The sequence below is a fragment of the Dendroctonus ponderosae genome, unplaced genomic scaffold, assembly GCF_020466585.1.
Source record: "Dendroctonus ponderosae isolate FM_Combo_2020 unplaced genomic scaffold, Dpon_F_20191213v2 Dpon_F_20191213_6, whole genome shotgun sequence".
Classification (NCBI taxonomy): Eukaryota; Metazoa; Arthropoda; class Insecta; order Coleoptera; family Curculionidae; genus Dendroctonus; species Dendroctonus ponderosae.
This window is the reverse complement of record NW_026018814.1, coordinates 5,205,415-5,219,170: the sequence shown is the minus strand read 5'-3', so window position 1 is coordinate 5,219,170 and position 13,756 is coordinate 5,205,415. Positions and strand designations below refer to the sequence as shown.

The following is a 13,756-nucleotide window of genomic DNA, read 5'->3' as shown; positions in this document are numbered from 1 at the left end:
TTGTAATTATGGTTTAATTATTTTTATAATTCCTTGGGAATAACTTAGACGAGCATAGAAGAAATTAAATGTGCCTCTAGTGATAAGCCCAGTTATTCAAACCAATCAAGGCAACGTTTAATATTAAATATTCCCGAAATTGTATTAAAAATCTGCTTTTACAAAACTCGAAATTACACTTTTTCCCCAAATTTTACAAAATTAAGAACTTAATTCTTTCTTCACTTCTTATTATAAGGCTCTAATATTGCTGTAATTGTTTTTTTTTACCCCAAACATTTCGAATGCACAAAACTTATTAAATATATTTTTTTGGTACATGGTTGAGAGACTGCTTATAGAATTAATGCGTTAATTGCATCAAAATGAGTTTCGGTAAAAAGATCTAGATTTTAATAGGATAATCTCAAATCTAGAGGTCTGAAAATAATTATATTTTAGTGATGAGCTGCAGGGATTACAAGCTTTAAAGCGACCGTGTAGAATGAGTTTTCGAATCTCCAACTGCTTAATTAAATTATTTGGCATAATGAAACACTTGTATCTTGTTTTTCGAGTAAATACCGATAGAGAAATGACTATTTTATCAAAATAAACGATATTTCCAAAAAAAATGAATTCTAATGACCTCTTATAGGTACCCATTGGTCAACCTGGCCGTATTTCTAACGCAATAAATACATTACGATAAGGGCGACATTATTATATTTAGCAACGACTGCTCAACAGTAAACTTATTATGAGTGTTTTAGTGAGAAAATTATACGCATTAATTCTAAGGAATAACGCTTATTCGTGCAGTGGGTCAAATAAAGTACAGTGGAGAATCATTGCAATCTATATAAAAAGTATTGCCATAGACAATCACGCTTTATCACCAAAGCATAACATATTCAGCTAAGGGAATGTGTAGTTTGCACATTCCAAACGATTTCAGATTTCGAGTAAGTCGGAGAATCGAGATAAAGAGTCTCATTTTATCGGAAGACGATTTGGAGCGATATTGCTGCACTAAAAGCACTTAGAAACGCTAAGCTAGTAAATCCAATTTTTTTTAAGCTCCCCGAATATAATAGCTGAATTCTAAAATCAATCATGTATGGAGATCGAGCCAAGTCAGTGCTCGATACTCAATAAGGCGGGTCACTGTATCATAGACATAGAGTGGCGGCTCACAGGGTTGCAATCGATGCCAAGGCAGCGTTCAACTGGCGCCACAACTAATTCTTTTTAGAGTTGTTTCCAAATTGTCTTGAATAAAAAAATATATTTAAGTTTTCTGCATCAGAAACAAGTTTACATGCTTTAAACATAAACTTAAATTTTTTTTATTAGGTATTTAAATTACATAATACTTTGAGAAGATAAAGATTAACAGCCAATAACATTTTTGATTGCTCATGGAAAACTTGCGTCTTTTTAACCGTTAGATCATCAGTCGATGGAAGTAGATACAATAAGTTTCGAAAATTTGCATTAATAATATTTGCAAGAAAATTGCAAAATTACTTTCCCCCGAAAATCGAGTAATAATAGTCCCAACCAAAGGGAAGCATCTCAACTCTCAAATAAATTGGTTGAATGCAAAAATCACGGGAAATAAGAAATATTTATAACATATTTTGCATATCAAGCACATGAATTGAATCGATATTAAAATGAATAAACCTTCCTTCTCCACACTAAAATTGATATATTCAAGCATACCTGATAAAGCATGGCAAATGTGACCGTCAAGTAAGGTACTTAATAATAGTTATTAATTTTCCAAACGTTTTAAATCCGAGAAAAAAAATGTAGGTGGTACACTTGAGTCACAGTTGCAGATACATTGTTTCCAGAAAATCAAATAAAGTTTAATCCAACGTTTTATTCACCAACCGGTGTGAGAGTTGTTAAAAAGGCGTTTTTGTAAAAAATAGTAGATGTGCTTTGATACATCTATTTTTATACATCTTAATATTATAATACATATGAAATAATATATATGCCATAAAATAAATAAAGAACTACAGCTTCTAGAAAGTACAGAAATGTTTTAAATTAAAAATGCATATATTAAGGAAATACTGATAAGATGATGATATCTCGAAAAATAAGCGTCTCCCAAGTTTGTGTGAACGTTTTTGCTTGTTTTTAATTCTCGGGGTTGAAACTGCGCCTATGAATGAACAGCAATAACACTTGAATCAACAACTAATATGCTTAGTTTATATGTAGAAATATTGAAATAAAATGAGTAAAAGATGTAGATAAATATTATTGAAAAATTATGCACAATTAATAGTAAAAACAGCCGGGGTAGTTTCAATACAGTTTTCGGTCAGCAATATCAATCATGCTCATGGAATCGAATTTTGCTGTTGGATGGTCATTTGCATTTTGATGTGATATATGCGCAGATTCTCTCTGATAATTTCTCAACAAATACGACATGTAGGGCGGACATGTGTTCACCCTTTATACACCGTGAACTGCTTCAATTAATAAGAGTGCAATCAATAGTGATTGCATCGATGTACTCAGTCACGATTAGCATTTTAGTGCATAGGCATGTTGTTAATGGTGCAAGTATATACTTGTTATTGCATTATGTGATGATGCATTTTCCGATATACTATCATTACAATAGGTATTGGTCTGACATTGCTAAGTTTTTGCTCAAGTAGGTACAAAATAATCGATCAACTCGATGAAATATATACCTACTTATAAGCATTATACACAGGGTTAGTTGCGATAAGCTGGTAACAATAAAATTTCAATAAAAATGGTAAACGCTTTAATGTAAATGAAGGTATATTATGGTATCACGAATGCTGAATCGCAGTATTAGAGGTAGGAAAAAAGCAACTAATCGTTACTCGATCTCGACTTACTACCTACTCCTTTCTTATCCGGATCCGAAGTAATGAATACTTACACAAAGTTCTTCTTTTTCTCATGAGTTCACCTCTTCTACGTGGAACAACTCAGGCGCGCTCATACTCGTCCAGCCTCTTATATTTCTGAGCCCCGATTTCTGCTTACCTCCGACATTTCGATGCTTCTTTACCATCCAACCTACCTTGCATAATGGTTTCGATGGACTCTTTGACGGCCTTTCTTACCGTTGTTTTGTGAGTATTTTTTTCTATTTAGAATGCCTTTATTCCGCTTAATTTTTAAGAAATGAACTTAAAAAAGGTTCTGAGAATAAACTGATATAAATACTAATTTAATATTTTAGTAAATGGCAGAAAGAGCGATTTAAAAGTAAAAGTTAATTTAATTTTTCAATGCACATTTGCCCAATCTTCTTCAATGGAAACATGCCAAGGATAAAGCAACCGAAAAAACGAGACAATTTACCTTTTGACGCTTATGGATTATTTAAGGATCTAGAAAACAAAATAAAAAGTTTAAATTTGCTATCATTTTGTTCATTGTATCATCAGCTTATGTAACAACATGGAATGAAAAACTTTGGAAATAAAGGTAGTTTATATTAGCTATTTAGTCTATTTAGCTATGTGAATAAGAAAGAAGACAAATTTCACTTAAATCAGTAACCCCTGAAAAACGCGTTGAACAAAAACATCACTTTAGCGTCCAACTAATATGTCACTGGAACTTTTTTATATGGGACAAGCGGGATCAAATGCAAATAGATTCATAAACCCTTAGACTATTAAGTGAATATGTTTCCAATCGTTAATGAAAGCTTCTCACTCAATCACTGCCATCCAAAGCTATACCTCAGATTATGCTTGTAACAGATTGCGCTAATAGTTTTTCGTGAAAAACAGTGCTTTGGCAACACGAACAGTTAATGGCTTTCTTGGCATCAGTGAAAAATACCGCGCCGCTATAAACTCTCGATTATTTTGCTCTCTGAAATCATCATTACAGAAGGGTTGGGATCTCACATCTGTCTGTACAGATGTGGTCAGTTTGTTTCTCTGGAATAAGTCTTGCGTTGGTTGCTGGTTCATAGCAACAATTTATTATTTTAAATGGCTTATATTTAATATATCTGTATATTTTTGGCTGATTCAAAGATTTTTCTTTTACATTTTTTGTTGACTGGAGTAAACGCAATTATCAACGGATAAACTTTAGTTTAACCACATGAGCGAAATTTAGAAAAAGTGGCATGAGCGATAGAGTTCGTTTACTACTTTGAATACTGATTCAGACCGCGCTTTAAGCTGAACACTTTTTGTAACGTATTTAGCATTGAGTGAAACAATTTATTTTGCATCGCAAGCAATTTTTAATTACCCGTTTACTAACTTCTCTTTGTCTGTAACTTTAACAGCTATTTAGCTTTTGCAAACTTTACTGCTTATTTTTGTTGAGTTGAATTTAATGGTGAATGGGGATTATATCCCGGCCCTGCTGAGGTATCTTTTCAGAATATATAAGTCACGACACGCCCTTTAATAAAATTAATAAAATCCAATTCTGTAACTCGATTTGCTATCAAAGACCCCTAGATCATTAAACGTGCACAACCGTGTTAGGGTTGGCTTTAAATGTTTCGGGTTCGTTTTCACATTTACTTTTCTCTACATCAGCTCCAAATATTAAATATATTCTCGTCCGTTCAAACAACGTTTTCCTAAAATTCTAATGGTATATTAATTTGCATATTTGCAAATGTTGCTTGTTTTTTTCTGTTTCTGTCAGCAAAATAATATTTCTTTTCCAATTTCGCTGATTGTTTTTCTTTATTTTCTTCCATACCTACCTGACGGGTATTTTTTTCCCAGCTTAATTTCACTGAATTAATCTTATTCAGAGTACAATTGAGCACAGTATGAACGTAACCCATGTTCTGAGATTTAAATTTAAAAAAGTTTTTTTTTGCAATGTTTCTGGCTAGATTATTTTAACGGTGTTAAAGGTGATAACATTTTTTGTAGGCAACGAAATTAACAGAAAATGTTTTGCCTATACCAGAAAATGTTCGAGAATTTTATATTTCAAAAAACGTATCTACTAAATACAATGTTTTAAGGATTTGTTATTAAGTGCAGAATCAATGTAATTATTTATCTCGTCCTCAGATCCAATTCAGTGCGGCAGTTGCATTATGTGATTAGACCTTCAATGAACTACATATCTTGTTTCCAGTGCATCAATTTCTGCTGTACATAATTACGGGCTACAGTTACGAGCAGTTTATTTGCAATGCATTAGGTGGTGTAGATTTGCCCTAAATACCCAAATAATTAATAACGATATCAATTATTGATTTGCGTGAATATTGATGAGTTATGCCATACCGATTAATAAAACATAGCCAACTGAGCGATTGGCAGCAGTAAACGATCAAAAAATCAGAAAATTAAAGCGAGCGCTAAATATAACCAGGCGATTAAAATCTAGGTAACGAATCCAAAAATATATAAAAAATATAAGAATAAAAGCAATTTTTAAAGTTATGCTATTTGCAGGAAACATTTGCATTCAGAAACTGTGTTTCTTCAACGTAAACTGTTTTCGGTATCGCAATATTTTTTTTAATAAACTTTTTTCTTGTTGACCTTATATGATAGGGGCGCTAGGTTTGTGTATTCTTATAGTTGTACATTATCTGTCGTTGGCAATATCGACTGAATGATTGAAATTAAACTTGCCAATTTTCAGATTTGTAGGCCCGGAAATTGTATAACCATGTACAGCATTTTAATGCCATTTCGCTAAAATCGTTTTCAGTTTGAGGATTTCTTTTTAAAACATTGCACGTTCGAACATCGAAACTGGAGCAACGGTAATAGATAACTTAGCTTAGGCACATCCATTGTCTAATTAATGACTCTGGTTTGTTCAGAATTAATAGAGTTGTACGTTTTTCAGCTGATATTGAATGTGTATTTGTAAAATTGCACAAAAATGGGCAAGATTTTACATTTTCCTTGAATGTTTAATATTTCAAAAGTTTTCCTTGTGTGATGATAATCAGATACAAATTGTTTTATTGTAGCTTATTTCGATTGATTAATTCGGTCATTTGAAGAGAAAACTTAGTTTCAAATGTATTCAATAAATATTTATTTACAGTCAGTTTTAAAATATATGCAGGTATCGATTGTATGAGGGAACACGGACAATTTATAAACTGTATTTGCCGATGAAAGTTATGAAGCACTCGAGCCGTCTTTCCCATTGCAAATTTAAAATATATTTTTTTACTTCTTGTAGTATTTTTGTACTTCCTGTTTATATCATGACATGTTTGACCTATTCAATGCTACAAGCGGTGGTCCAATCTAAATCTGTGACATCTAAAATGTCGTTGTGTGGAAGTAGCGGCTCTTAAAAATGATTGTAGATTGAAACTGAATCAACTTGGATATTGGCCAATCACAGACTTTTCAACAAGTTTTCTACCCTTCTATGATACATCTGGACTGAATTAAAAATGTTTTAAACTTACGTGCAAGCGAGTAAATTGTTAATGACGATGGACGGGATAGTTCGGAAATCTTCAGTTCATGTTCAGTTTTTCATTCTCAAACTTCCAATGAAAACTACAATAAATCTACTTTCAACTGTGTCTGACCGATGAAGATTTATTTTAAACGAAACGCATAAATACCATTAATTCCACATTTTTTGCTGAGACATTCGGAAGGTTCGATTTTTTAAAATACGAATATAATGTTTAAACCTTAAGACGGGCGGTTAAATGCCATACGTGAACCATGCATGTTATAACTACTTGCAAATTTTAATTGCCGTGAAAATGTGTTGGTAAAATTTACATAATTGTTTTGTTTATGTTGCATATTATCCTTTCTTAAAGCCGACATCGGCTGAATTGCGGACGACATTGTACTCAAGGGACTTTGCAATGTTCAAATCAAACAACAAAACAGCCACTGAAGAATTACGACACTGGCATAGTAAGCAGTAGGAAATTTCAGTGTAATGTTAAGGACTTCGTTGTGACGTTCGTCTATTTCATTTGTTGGGGAATCTTTATTACTGATACTTATTGTAACTATTTTTTTGCCGTTGAACGGTTGAAATGTTTAAAATTTTCTATTTCAATTATTTAAATAAACTAAGCCATTTCAGAACCAAAAGAAAAAATCTTGATAATGAAAATGGATTCACTTATATGCTGATACTAAATGAGCTTGTTTACAACCGTTTCTGTGAAACATTTCCCAACATTGTCTATTGATGCACATTTCTGCGAAATGCTCATACATGTGCGTAGACGATTGTATGAATCGTGTTAGGATATTTGAAGTTTCCAATTATATTTCTAATATTAATCTAGGATTTAACCATACTCTATAAACTACCTATAGTCATGCCGACAGCATTTATGTAACCTTGAACGTTCCATTCAAAGTATAATAATTTAGTATTCAGAAAAATAATTTTCTGAATTAAACTTGTATTTTAGATATGAAGCCTCTGGTTCAACTTGTCTAACTTTATATGACATTTTTATTCACTTATGTACTGTAACTAATCAGAGGCTGTGGGCATAATATTGCACTCTATTACAGCGTATTGGTTTTTACTAACGTAACGTCTTGGCTACTGTGATAATTGGAAAACAAACAGACCACAAAATATCCCCCCCCAGGGGGTATGTTCTGTGCAAACAGACGGATCTTCTTTCAGTCTATTTGGGAGCTAGAATTTCTTTTAGTAGCAAACTGGTCAAATTACCTCCAATAGAACTATTCTCGGACAAAAATCCGTGCAAGTGCTTTGCTGTGGTTTTTTCCGTACATACAAAATTTTTGTTCCTTGCTGGAATTAATTCTGCATGTGATAACACTAAGTATTTCTTAGAGATCAGTTGTCTCCAATTTCAAGTCGAATTATAATCTAAAGGTTTGAAATACTGAACTAAATGTGTAACACAAAATTAATGTTGTGACAAACTACATTTTCATATTTAATCTGAAACACTCCAGAGTTCGGTAATTAGCAAAAGAACTAGAAATTAATGCTCGTAGGAAGTTGGTGTTAGAAGGGTCAACAGATTTTCGTCACTTTCACTTCTCAAAAAGGTTTATTTTGCAAGTTTTTCTCAGGTAAGCAATTCTCTTTAAAGTCCGTTCCGGATAGTATCAAACAAGCTAATCTCATTTCGCAGCTTCAGTGGCATCAACATTTGAATTCACAAGTGATAAAGCGCTTATTTCAATGTTTTACAAGTAAAAGGTATTTTTTAGAAGTATTCATTCGAGCCATTTTTCATTTATTTTTTGCATGACATGACATTGGTATCGTTGGATAGATAATTGAAAATTCGATTCAGTCGTAACAACATGAGTGAGGAAATTTGAGTAGTTTTGACCCAGAAAGTGAAAATTTGAATATCAGACCTTTAGGTGCAAGAATATGCCAACAATTCATGTTTTCCGTCCCGTTATTGCTCATTTCACGAAAGCAAAATGAGCAAGAACGATAATTTTACCATTATTTTAGAGAGAAATAAATAGCCTTTTTAGAAAGTAGACTATCGTTAAGCAAATCTTGCCAGTTTTCTCCAAAAAGTCATGATTTCAACAAATTTTAGATTTGCGTGTTCTTTTTCCAGTTGTAAAATCGACTCAAACAAGACCATGCTTTTGTCTAAGTTTCTTAAGCCGTGATTGAGCCACAGAATCCGTTTTGGCATCGTTGGATAGATAATGGAAAATTAGATTCAGTCAAAATAACATGAGTGAGGAAATTCGAGTAGTTTTGACGTAGAAAGCGAAATTTGAATATCAGACACTTAGGTGCAAGATTAGGCCAAAATTTGATGTTTTTCGTTCTGTTTTTGCTCATTTCTCGGAAGCAAAATGAAGAAAACGCTCAATTTTACACCATTCCATACTAACTGTCCTTTTTAGAAAGTGTACCATCCATAAGGAAATGTTGCCAGTTTTCTCAAAAAAGTCTTGATTTCAAGAAGTTTTACAATTGCGTGTTTTTTTTGACTTGCAAAATCGACTCAAACATGACACTGCTTTTTTCAAAGTTTCTCAAGAACCATTTGAGCCACATAATTCGTTTTGGCATCGTTGAATAGAGAATTGAAAACTCGATTCAGTCATAACGACATTAGTGAGGCAATTTGCGTAGTTTTGACCCAGAAAGCGAAATTTGAATATCAAACACTTACGTGCATGATTATGCCAACATTTCATGTATTCCGTCCAGTTTTTTCTCCTTTCTCCGAAATTATATTCAGTCATAACGCCATTAGTTAGGAGATTCGAGTAGTTTGGACCCAGAATGCGAAGTTTGGATATCAGACACTTAGGTGCAAGATTATGCCAAAATTTCATGTTATCCGTCCCGTTTTTGCTAATTTCTCGGAAGCAAAATTAAGAACAACGCTCATTTTTACATCATTCTAGATAGTATTAAATTACCTTTCAGAAAGTGAACCAATTTCGAACTTAATGTAATGATTCTTAATTATCCATGAAAATACTTCAGAAGCTGCATTCGATGGCTTAAAAACATGACCCTGCTCATTCCATTTCGATAGAATATCATAGTTAAATTTCCCTTAAATAATTGCTATGGCTCAGCAACGGTTACAGTTTTTTCAAGACCTTTCTATGACGTTTAGAAAGGTCTTCCTTATAGGTTTTAGGTTTAGAAACCGTATAGGTTTAAATTAAGAAAAAAAAACACACATTGGGGGTGGCTGAGGTTGAAGGGGCTGCAAAGATCTTTCTACAAGAAATCATTCTTAAAAAAAATAATAATTGAATGTGGAACATAATCCTGTATAGTGTGTCCGAAAACTACTAACCCAAGTTAAAACTCATTGTTGTTGTATGTTGTTATAATTGTTGTATTATGGGATTTTAACAATTGTGCAAAAAACCGCTTTTGAAACCTGAAAAGGAAGTTTTCGCGGCACATTTTAAATTCCATAATGAAAAAAATAATAACTGTTATCCACGATGTACATAGAGGAATAATGATGGCTTTATTTTCCGCGAAATATTTCTGAATGAATTCGTTTATACCATCTAAGGCTACGCGGAGGAGACCAGAACGAAGAACTATCACGTACTTAGCAAACACAAACTATTTGTTTGTGATTAAATACTTTAACTGTTCATCCAGAAGCTAGTAATATATTAGAGTTTTTTATGGTCAATATTTTAAGGCAGATATATACATATTTATTTACCTTTGGATTTTATTTTTTCACTTTTACGAAGCAATTAGATATTTTGTTGATCTATGGGGTAAATGCAGTATAAAAAATGCAAAAGCGGTCGATACTTTGCTGATTCGCTGGTGGCGATGCCGCAAGCAGCAGCAGAGGCGATAGTCATAGTCATAGCACAGCATAGTCATTCGTTCGGTGATCGCTTCGAAGAAGAGACGGTTTTATAGAGCGCGTGCTGGGATAGAGACGCGCGGACGCGCAATATTACGCGACTCGGATATTTCCAAACTGTTTTGCGGGTTTTCTAAACATTTCTATTGCTTGTTTTCCGCGTTGGAACGTGTTTTGTGGGTTTTATCATTGTTTGGATTAACTGTTATAGTGGTAAATTCAAAGACGTAAACAACGTTGGAGGGAGACTGAACGAAATCTTGAACTTTTTCTGTAAGTTCCTTTTTCCTCTTTACTTGTCGATGACATAAAAATTCTAATGCAAATGGCTTAGAAAATTTACAATTCTTGAAAATCGTCATTTATACAAGCAATTAAATTTGTTTATATTTTGCGCGCGTAAGGTTTAATCGCCGACTAAATAATATAAACTTCATGCTTCTTCAAAAATTTTGTTCAATCAAATTCAAAAGTTTGCCTTGTTTTGAAAATCAGCAATTTTTATAAGTTTTTCTAAAGGACCGTCAGATGCCGAAATAAAAAAATATTTTATTTTTATTTCTATGTTCCAGATTTTCTCAAAAAGTTGTTATTTTACAAAGATGCATGCAGATACTCTATGGCGTTCTTGACATTTCAAGTAGAATTGGCTTAATATAAATATATGCATAATGCTTAATATAAAAAAGTGCAGAAATAGAGTTAACAATTGCACGCTTGTGAATTGAAAATGGTTGTCTACATTTGTATATATTTTAATAAAAATATTTATTACCATACACAATTATCATCAATCTTAGAGTTTAATTATAATGTATATCGCTCTATTAGTAAATTAAAACCCGGAAATTTCGTCAGTCACCTTTAAAAGTACATAATTTTAACACAATATGTTCAAACATTGTGAACAGCAGTCGTGATTCCTCAAAATATTGGTAGATATTGAGAATGGAAGAACCAGAGGTCTAGTAACCACATAATAGCGCGGATTGTTTTTGATTATGCCTCTAGATTTTTTCGAAAAATGTACGACAACTGAAGAAAGTTTTAGCAAACCAAACGTTTCGTGACTTTGGAATCATGTAGATTTTTTGTTAGCCTAAAGCAGCTCGTAACTTGAAGTACGTCAAGAAACTTTATACCGTATTACATTCTCGGTAATTGAAGCAAAATATGTAGGTAAATAAATCTCATAAACCAAGAATATTTCAGCTCCAGACTGGATATATTTTTTGCGTTGGAAAATGTATTTATTTCGAGATTTTCCGTAAATTTAATATTTAGATAACATTTTAACAGAATCATAAATACCGTCTCTGGATAAATGGAGCTCTACGGCAATTGAACTATTTTTTTAACTGGAAAAAGTACTCTAAAGAATAGTTTTGGCCATACTTTCACAAGGAAAATCTCTGTGCTTTTGAATCGTTTCTGTATCTTCTTCAGCAGGCTGTGATCTAAACATTTTTTGTATTTTGCCTGGCATACGGCCATAACCGGATATAGATTTAAAAAATTTACATTATGCCGAAATACATTTTTTTTGAGTTTTCAACTCAACCATAAAACGAGTGGGCGAGCAAAAGTAGGTTGATTGTTTCAAAATCCAATTAATGATTTCCGCAAAAAAATAGGAATTTTATTTTTCCAAGCATTACTAGTATGAGTATAACGTTTTAGTCAACCCTTGTTTATCTAAACACAAGCTCAAATCTTTTAGTATAACTTAGTATATTTTTAGTATAATTTTTTAGCATAATAAATAGTACATACTCTTTCAATCAACTAGTCCATTTCGAAAATTTATTATATTAACATCGAACTTCTAAACACAATATATTTCCAGATAATTGCCATTAGGTACTTATGCCTAATTCAGATGTATCTATTTTTTCTTTAGAATGTATTAATAAAATCATATAAAGGTGCTTACGTGTGTGATAATTTATATTTTAATCTACCTCATTTTAATATTTTTAATTGAGAGCTAATGACTTGTGAAACGAAATTTTAGGAAAGTAAGAATTTTATTTTTCTTCGTGAATGATTTCTCTCAGATTTTTCAGATGCCCTGTAAAGAAACCGAAAACGCAACTGGCGCTCAATGTTCGAGTTGGGACAAGTTTGTCCTATATTTTTATTCCCCTAACTGTAAGTTTGATGAGGAGGGACGCATGAACCTACATTTTTAATTTGGAGGGAGGTCGAGTCATACCTTAGTCTAAAACTGTTTTAACCTTAATTATAACCTGTTTAAATTGCTCTTATTATTGCTATATTATGTTGCTGCTGCTGTTAAGCTAATTTATCACATACATACTTTAACATGGCAAGAGGGTGAGTAATTGTAGTGTTTAAAATACCATTTTTTTAAGAATCAGATAACTAAATATTAAACAATTTACATTTGGAGTTCTGCCTTTCTCGACAATGTCCTCCGATATAATACGTTTTACAGCTGTTATGACCTTAATTCTTCACGTTTATAGCCGAAGATTTCATTTAATGCTTTTCATTTTTCAGCCGATAAGAATTATCTCAATTTTGTGATATTTAGTCAACGGTGTTGATTAGTCTTAGTAAATGTACGACATTTCTGCTTAGTCGTACATACTATATTCGACTGAAACTAATATGATTCCTAAAACCGTAGAAGTAATTGATTTTCCAAACCTGTAGATACATATTTAATATTTAGGTGGTCTGCTAACTAACTGCCAAAACCATGTTCTATAGTTTATTGTTTCGGTTTTATTGGTGAAAAATGAAAAGGTGGAGTGAATGAAATAGCAGCGTTCAGGTTGTGATTCAGAAAATTAGAAGATGTTGACGATGTGAATCGTTAATTTTCGGCTTCATGTTTATAACTAGAGTAATCAATTATTTAAATTCCTGCTTTGCTATTCATGCAATTTTAATTACAGCAAATTTTGAAATATGGCATATAATTTGTATTTTTCGTCTTTTAATTTATTTATTTCAGTGCTTACTTTTGGTTAGTCATATAATAACACTAAATTTAGATGAATGGGATCATTCTGAGCGTCATCTTATTATAATTTCAATCTGCTACGAAAAAGTTGACCATTGAAACTAATTTAAGTTATCGATTGAAAAGTTTTCGCGGTTTATAAGCCCTTGAGCACTGGGATTACTTCAGCTGCTATCGAAAAATAAATGCTAAATTTGCCATATATACTTTTACAATATAAATTACATACTTTTGATTTTACGTATGTGTGATTTATACTTGATATTCCGAGGGTATATTATTTATAAATGATCAAAATATGAGGCGTGAAAAAGTTATTTACTTGCGGCACTCTTCGGTCTCTGACTATATTTTAATTTTTTTCAAGTTGTTCAAGTTAATCAAGTTTTTTGATTATTGGGTTGACTATGTCAAGGCATTCAACATTTTGAATTGGACCAGGACTCGAAAGTCGG

General features: G+C 32.4%; 1 protein-coding gene across 4 annotated transcripts in view; it reads left to right on the top strand.

Annotated features, from left to right (window-relative positions):
- Positions 1–10,339: 10,339 nt before the first annotated feature.
- Positions 10,340–13,756, top strand: part of LOC109540621 (protein madd-4) — a 247,918-nt gene continuing 244,501 nt past the window's right edge. For all 4 annotated transcript variants that reach the window (XM_048667409.1, XM_048667410.1, XM_048667411.1 and 1 more), the window contains exon 1: positions 10,340–10,582. The gene's annotated coding sequence lies outside the window, so the exon portion shown is untranslated. The remainder of the gene's footprint in view (positions 10,583–13,756) is intronic.